At 48.9% G+C, this 7,762-nt stretch overlaps 1 non-coding gene across 1 annotated transcript; it reads right to left on the reverse strand.

Annotated features, from left to right (window-relative positions):
- Positions 1-1,925: 1,925 nt before the first annotated feature.
- Positions 1,926-1,998, reverse strand: TRNAR-ACG. Its single transcript has one exon. It is a non-coding gene; the product is annotated as a tRNA-Arg (tRNA).
- Between the last annotated feature and the right edge of the window lie 5,764 nt (positions 1,999-7,762).

Raw genomic sequence — 7,762 nt, forward strand, 5'->3', positions numbered from 1 at the left:
TAATTAGCACACTTCTGTGCGTGCGTATGGACACCCACACCCACCCCACCGACCTTTCCCTTCTCTTCCAGCATGGTGCAGTGCACCGCTCCTGGGAACTGCGTCAGGAGAAATCCAGGCGTGAAAAACCTGCCCGGCCCGGAACAGGGGCACCCCGCGGAGCTGAAATTGAGGAAGGACATCCATTTCCTTAGGTGTCCGCTATCCATACATGTTTGCACACACTAGCAGTCAAATCTGAATCTACAGGCCAAAAGCACATCCTTGTGCCGCTCCCCGATGTGGGACAGGGCACAGACTCCGTTCAGGGCCAAAAGATTGGATTTTTTTTGGTTAAGATTCACCCAGTCCTATATGAGTGTCTCTGCTCCTACTTTTTGCAGAAGTTCATGTGAACTCCTTCATTCCTTTCCACTCATTCAGCAGAAAACTTTTTCACTTGTCCTAAAGGATGGCTCACAAAACAAAAACACACCCAGAGTTTCTTCTGAAGAAGGGTCCATCTCTTTTCTCTCTCCACCTCCATCTCTGAGACATCTTTTTCTCTCCCACCCATCCAGAAACTATTGACATGCATGTGTTTCTGTGTGACTGTGTATTACCCGTAAGTGAAAAGGAAGGCAGAGAAAAAGAATGAAAAGATAAAAATACAACAGAATGAAAGCCAGGAAAGAAAAGAAAAAAATCCCTCAGAAAATGTAGGCACCAGTGTCAGGACTTACTATAGGCTAAGAGCTATGGCCCTCTTACACTAGTGTAACTGCTTGGCTCAGCTTCCCACTCTTCTAGGACATGCTCATGTATTTAAACATACTAAATTCTTTTTGAAACAATAACAGCCTATTGAATGCTTGGATGGTGATGTAGCTTGCTAAATACTTCATTTAGGAGCAAAATATTGGCAACTGGTCAGCTGCAAGTGCTTGATTATTTCTGTATCTGGTCTGCAGCAAGGGCAGATAACAAGCTGTGGTGTATGTATCCTATTCCATCGTTTTTATCACTTAATAATGAAAGATGCCGGAGATTATAAAAAACCCATTCGTAAGACGTTTCACTCAGATACACGGGGTCACCGGAGAGAGGTGGGCAGGCAAACAGATGCATCAGGGGTTGTTAAATAGCCTGATGGGTACAGGGGGGAACACCTGCTCCAAAAAAGAAATTATCAGCTCCCATGCTGTAAGAAAAGGCTTCTTTGCATTTCAGGCAAAATCTGTCTCTTCTCCTGGAGAAAGGGGAAATAGAATAAATCTCAGGGGCATTAAGAGTATGAGGATAAAAACTTTCAGATTGCCTGGAGGATTTCAAAGGAGAGATGGTGAAAATGCTCCTGCATGATGAGGTGCTGGCTGATGGATGCAGTTTGAGATACGTGGCATGTGCGTGGACAAGATGTCCTGCTGATCACAAAGGTGGGAAACTGCTGGAAATGAGAGAGTATCTTTCCTGATTTTGTTAGTATCTGAAAGTTTATTATTTCTTGACTGAGGTACTCTTATCAGTGTACCTATTTTGAATATTGTAAACATGTGCTTCTAGTTGTACCCACTCTTCACCCGACTTAAGTGGGATTTCAGGGTCACCAGATCTATCCGGTTATCACTCAGCTAAACAGCAGCTCTCTCAGCTGATGTCCGACAATTAGAGATGATTTTTAGCTCTCCAGGACGTTCCCCAGAGCAGCCAAACCTGCCCGATTCCAGCAGCAGGAGCTGGATGGGTGGGCATCCTCCAGGGTCAGCCAAGCTGGAACATAACAGTTGGAAACTGGAAGATGCTGGGTGCTAGAGGTTCCCAGTGGACTTGGGAAAGATCCATGTAATTAGCAGGATTTTTTAAAATAAAGCTCTATGGAGATGGAGTTGACCCCGTTGAAAGCGCCCAAGGATGCCGAGTAGCATGTGCAGGTAAAATAAAGCCAGCGAGCCAGGCAGGAGTCGAACCTACAATCTTCTGATCCGTAGTCAGACGCGTTATCCATTGCGCCACTGGCCCCTAGCGGCAATCTTGTTCCGCGCGGGCGATGTTGGGGGTCGCGGACGCCCCCTTTGGGGTTCCCTCCCGGAGCGTCCCCGACCCCCAACACCGCCAAAATGTGTGGCTGCTGGACAGGAGCAAAGTCCTGCATACCCTGGTCCCCGAGTCTTGGGCCTCCGATGCTGCTCCCGTCCCTAATCTTTGCTGTGCTGTTGGGTTTTTCTGGGTGGGAGAGGGGTAACCCTGAAATTCTCCAGCAGCGGGTGGAGGTTGTGCAGTGGAAATTCCATTTTCCCATCGGTATCTGGGTCCAAGTTCCCTATCTGATGTTACTCCACCGTGATGAAGAGCTTTGCAAGTTCAAGCCAGGAACAAGTCACATCATGTCACCTGTTGCAATATCTATGCCGAAAGGAAAAAAGAAAAACATCGGAATATCATCCGGCTCCCAAATGCTGGGAGGTGTGTCATGCCCCTTCACTCCTAAACTCTGTTCCCCCAAACTCCAGCAGGGCCTGTCTGCTCCCGTTATGTCTGGAGGAGGAATCCCAGCTGCTGGGAGGAGGAGGTGGGATCTGCCTCTGCTTTCACAATGTTGTAGCAGAAGAGATTTACAGCCTTCACCCCACACTTGGTCCTACCTCCGCAGAAGGACCCCGGAGCAGACAGACAAGGCCTGCAGGGCTGGGACAGGCTGTGTGGCGCAGCGCAGAGCTGGTCTGGTCAGAAGGATAAGGGCAGCTCTGAAGGTACCAAGATAGCATCAGCACCTCGTCTTCCAGATAACCTCCACTCCACTGTCACACCAATACCTCTCCCGTTACGACGTGCCTGACTCACACCTGCATGTTAGTTCCTGCCCCAAGCCCCGAGTTACTCTTGGTCTGTACCCCGTATTTTCTTCCTGCAGCTCAGACAATTCTCTTTGGACTGCCAAGATGGGCTTTGCCTTTGAATCCATACAAAGCACCGTGTTGGTGAGACCACTGGAGTCCAGTGCCCCGGTGACTGTGCTCTTGGTCATTTGGTATGCTCTGCAAAGGCCACAAGATCCCAAAACTTGTTTTCCAGTTTTTCCTTGTCAATCAGATGCAAAAGTAAATTTTGCTTTTCCAGGGAGAGCCCGGGAGCACCTCACAGATTACTACCATTTTGGATCCAGACTCAGGACTCCTTGGTGACGCTTGCTGCCTGCTTTTCTGAGCCCTTCAGTGACCTTACGGCCGTCAAATGTGTTGGCCCATCACTGATAATAACCTGGGTGTCAGCGAGCTGCTGGGTTCTTTCTGATGATAGCCTTTGATCGCTGTTTGATTTCTGGCCTGATGCTTGTCCATTCAGGACAACAGGTCTGTACCAAAGAGAGCCCGGCTACTGAAAACAAAATCTGCATATTTAGCCCTAAATTCATTAGGAGGAAAAAAAAAAAAAGAAAACAAACAAACAAACAAAACAACCCACAGTTAGCCAGCCTTGGACATTAGGGAGCATGGAAAAACATGAATGACCCTTCTTTCCATTCCTTAGGAGCAGGATGGGATTTACCTAACCTGCTGCCAAGGAAAAATGCCAGGAGCTGTTGGAGGCAGATGCTAATCACCGCAGCCCTACCCGAACACGCACTGCCACCCTGCCTCCCTCAGCAACGGTGATTTCGCCAGACACTGTGATAAGTGACGGCTTTTGGCTTGACTTGCTTGTGAGTGCTCCTTCAAGTCATGGACCATCTTGTGGGGTACCGAAGGTATTACATTCTGGATAAAAACAAGGTTTTTGAGGGTGAAGTTTGAAAAGGAGGATGAGCCAGTTAACAGCTCCTTGCTCCAAAGAAATGAGGTCTCGCTTCTCCTCCCCTCTTCTCCGCTGCACTCAGCTACACGATTTACCTTGGTCACTGCCCTGGTGCCCTGTGGTCACTCCCGGCACCCAAGCCGGCTCGATAACCCAGCAAAGCAGCGGGTAATTTTCTAATGGTCCGTGAGGTGAATCGGCTCAGCTGGTGCGAACGAGGGCAGCAGGCCTTGCAGCCAGGCCCAGCACGAGGAAGGCGAGAGGCACGGGCTGCCCCGTCCCGCTGGCCAGAGCATGCTTGTCGAGGTGCAGCGCGAAGGAGGAGTGTCACGCTGAGACGACGAAGCAGAAGACATGCAGTTGGAAGCAAGGTGTGAGAAGTGGAGAAGTATCCAGTAGGTGAGAGGCAGAGCTACTGTCTGCCTCCACAGACACCCCACTTTCAATCTGTTATTTCCATCCTCTCTTCATTTTCCTTCTTGCTCTCTTTATTTTTTGCAGGTGCTAGTAGGGTGGGCGGTGAAGATGAGGCCAAATTCCTCCTGATCGCCCCAGGCCAGCGCAGAGGGGTAAGCATGGAGTGGAGCAGCTTCTTCATAAGCAGAGACTTGCAAGTATCTCCTCTTTTGCAGAGGTTTTGTTTTTTTCAGAATTAATCTTGAAAAACCACAAAGTGAATGAAAGGGGGTGAGTGTGTCCAAATGGCTGGTGGGCATATAACAACAGGAAGAAAGTAATTGCAAACAGGAGTTTGCAGGGGTGGGGGTAGTGTCTTTTTCTAGTTGGGCAGCCTGGATTTGCACCTATTCCTCCAGCTGGCAGCCAGAGAGGTGATCCACCGCGTGTCCGGACCAGGCATGGCTCCCATGTATTCCCCCAGGGATCCCAGGGATGTTGCCCCTCCTGTGATGACAAGACGAAGGGTGGTGTTAGAAAAGAGTAGTTTCTCAGACTTCCATGCGCTTCTGACAGAATTGCTCTGAGCAAACAAGGCCAGTCAGTTTTGGCTACCGGAGCACGTACTGCATGCAAGAACAGCTGTGTTGTGGTGCCCTGCAATTCCGAAAGCAGGTCCCAGTGAGATGGGCCCTGCTCGAACCCAGGACAGGGCTGCAGCCAAGAATAATGATTTGAGGCGGAAACTTGGTCAAGCAGGGAACCATCCTCATGCCTGGAGGAAGCTGAAGCTGGAGCTGAGAAATCAGGCTAGTGGCCCAGGGAGGGGATGAATACAGGTAAGAGCTGGAAACGAGAAGGGGTGACACAAAGGGGTGGGCAGGTAGGGAAGGACGGGTGTGCCTGACTATGCCAAGCCTGCCTTTGGTGGTTGCTCCTAACTTTTGATAGCTTTCCTGGCAGTGAGGCAGGCTACCAAAATATGTAGTATTTTACAAACTTTAAGTTGGTGGTTCAGTTCTGGCTGATGGGGGATTCTATCCTTTCTTCTTGCTCAGCACATGGTGCAAGGACCACACGTTTTTTCACCAAACAATACATCTTCCAACAAATGCCACAGAATCCCCTGGGACTCAGGTCTCCCTGGTTGCTCCCATCCTTAGAAGACACTTCTTCCCTCCTGGTTACTGCGGGTCCAGCAGGGCCCTGCAGCTGAGGGAGGGCGCATTCAGTAATGCTTTTGATATTAAGGAGAACAAGCTGGCAACCTAGAGTGCTTGTAAGGTGCCTCAAGGTCTACGTGGAGATTTACCACATCCTTTGGCAAGGAACGAGTCATTAGTATCCAATTACACTGAAATCATACTTAATTCAAGACAGGTTAAGACAAAAAGCAAATCAAAACATTTACTCACACCTGCCAAGATAGATAAACTTATAAAAGAGGTAGGTGGAGAAATGAGAGAAAACCAGGCTTCAGTTACTGGCTTTGAAGATTAAATCAGCAAGGCCATTCCCTCATATCCAGGCATTTTGCCGCAGGCTCTCCTGACACAGAGAAGAGAGAGAGCCTACCTCCCTCCACACCTTACACCTCAGTCTGTGTTGCCCAAAAAGTATCTCCTCATGGGGGAACAAAGCACCTTTCATGTCTAATTTCCTCCTAAAAAATCTTCCCGTCTAAGGAGGTCCACCACTTTAGCATGGAGCTCTTCCTATTTCTTCCCTATCCAGGAGATGCACTGGCCATTCCTCTTGCAAAAATTAGAATGATTTCATTCCTTTAGCATTACCTGGCCAGCTAACAATGCTTTGGCTCGAGTGCTCAGCCAGAGTGCTGTCATGGGAAAGGCACTGGCTCGATGCCTGAATGCATTTTTTCTTTTTTCCTTCTTTTTTTTTTTCTTTAACTTTTTATTCTGCAATAATGTGAACATCTCTTCTGTGCCCTGCCTGCTATCATTATTCTGGTGGGCATACGGCAAAGTGTGTGCGCCAGGTCAGCCTTGGTTTGGAGGGGATGTCTTGCTTCAAGTTGGTGCTGGCAGCGGGAGCAAGGGAAGCGGTTTCTGCCCACATGAGCAGAGGCTGCTTTTTGGTTCGCAGGACTTGTCTTTTCAGGGAGAGGGTGAGACACTCCACTCCCTCATGGCAGAAGATAAAGGAGCTGAAGGCTGATGTGGGAAGGAGGAAAAGAGGGTTGCCCTGGTGCTGCGAAGTAGAGGTGGAGGTGGGAGGGTTGTGCTGGCCTTTGGGGAATCGGTTTAAAGGGAGCAGTGCTTATTCAACACAGAGGACATCCTGGGACTGTTGTGTCCTTACTCCTTTCTTACGCTGTTATTGCATCTATTTCCCTGTGTATCTTCCACTTGCTTCTGCAAATATTCTCCTCCCAGTTTTGTAAAGCGGCCTCACATAGGGACGACACAGAGATACCCGTTAGCCCGCTGGCAGCACAGTTTCCTCCCTAAACTGGAAGGAAGTGGCACAAGCACCTTTCTGCCCCCCTGCACGGCTCCTGCAGAGCATGGGGCCAGGGGAGGAGTGGGGACAGCACCAGCCCAGGGCCAGAGAGCAGAGGCACTGGTCTCACTGCCTCCCACGTACTGGCTAGGCAAGCTTCTCTCAGAATCACTGGCTGTAACATGAGGGAAAGGATGAAAACGGCATCACCAAGGTGGAAAAAGGTGGAGCTTCCTGCTCTACACATTGGCCTCTTCAGAAGCTTTATTTCTCAATTTCCAGCCTCGTGCAACCTGTGAGGGTCAGCGTAACAGAGCATTTCACATGGGAACATGTTAAGTCACCAAAGGAAGGATGGGAGTGTGGTCTCTTTCTTCAGGGTAAGAAGTTGATGCCCGACTGGGTGACACCTGGCTTGACAAAGAGACATTTCTACTTCCCTGCAAGCGAACTTCAGTTCCTGGGAGTCCGCAGCCAGTTTGGATGCATTTCTGATTGAAGTCTGCCAGAAGCCCAAAGAATTCCCTATGAGACCTGACATATTAGGAGCACCCAATGCAACCTGGGCCATGACTTGCAGAGGAAGCTTTTAAGGAACCACTGTACCTTCTCAGGGCAATCACCTGTACACCAACTGGTGACAGGTAAGAGGTCTTGCCAGTTTAGGTTGGTAAGGGTTGGAATCTGTTTAGCTTTTTTGAGTATTCCATAATATAATCTATTTTGAATGGATATTAATGGATTTTTCATGAATAAATTATTTTATTTGCATTTTTGTTTCACCTCTCCTGGATCAAGTGGGATTTCAGTGTTACAGGTTGCCCATTGGCAATGCTTCCTGAAGGTAACAGTAAACTGTTACCCTGTGGCCACCTAAATCATATTGGGCTCCTTGGCATGTTCTCTACAGTGTTAAAGGATAGCAGTAGCCATACCTGCCCCATTTTGGCTGCAGGAACGAGGTCTCTGGTGAGTTCCTCTGGATGAGGTCAGGGATGGCACAGAATGATCAAGGTTGAAAAAGAACTTTAAGATCATCAAGTCCAACCATCAACCCAACACCACCAAGCCCACTAAACCATGTCCCCAGCTGCCACGTCTACATGTTTTTTGAATACTTTCGGTGATGGTG

The sequence above is a fragment of the Phaethon lepturus genome, unplaced genomic scaffold, assembly GCF_000687285.1.
Source record: "Phaethon lepturus isolate BGI_N335 unplaced genomic scaffold, ASM68728v1 scaffold28527, whole genome shotgun sequence".
In the NCBI taxonomy this organism is placed as follows: Eukaryota; Metazoa; Chordata; class Aves; order Phaethontiformes; family Phaethontidae; genus Phaethon; species Phaethon lepturus.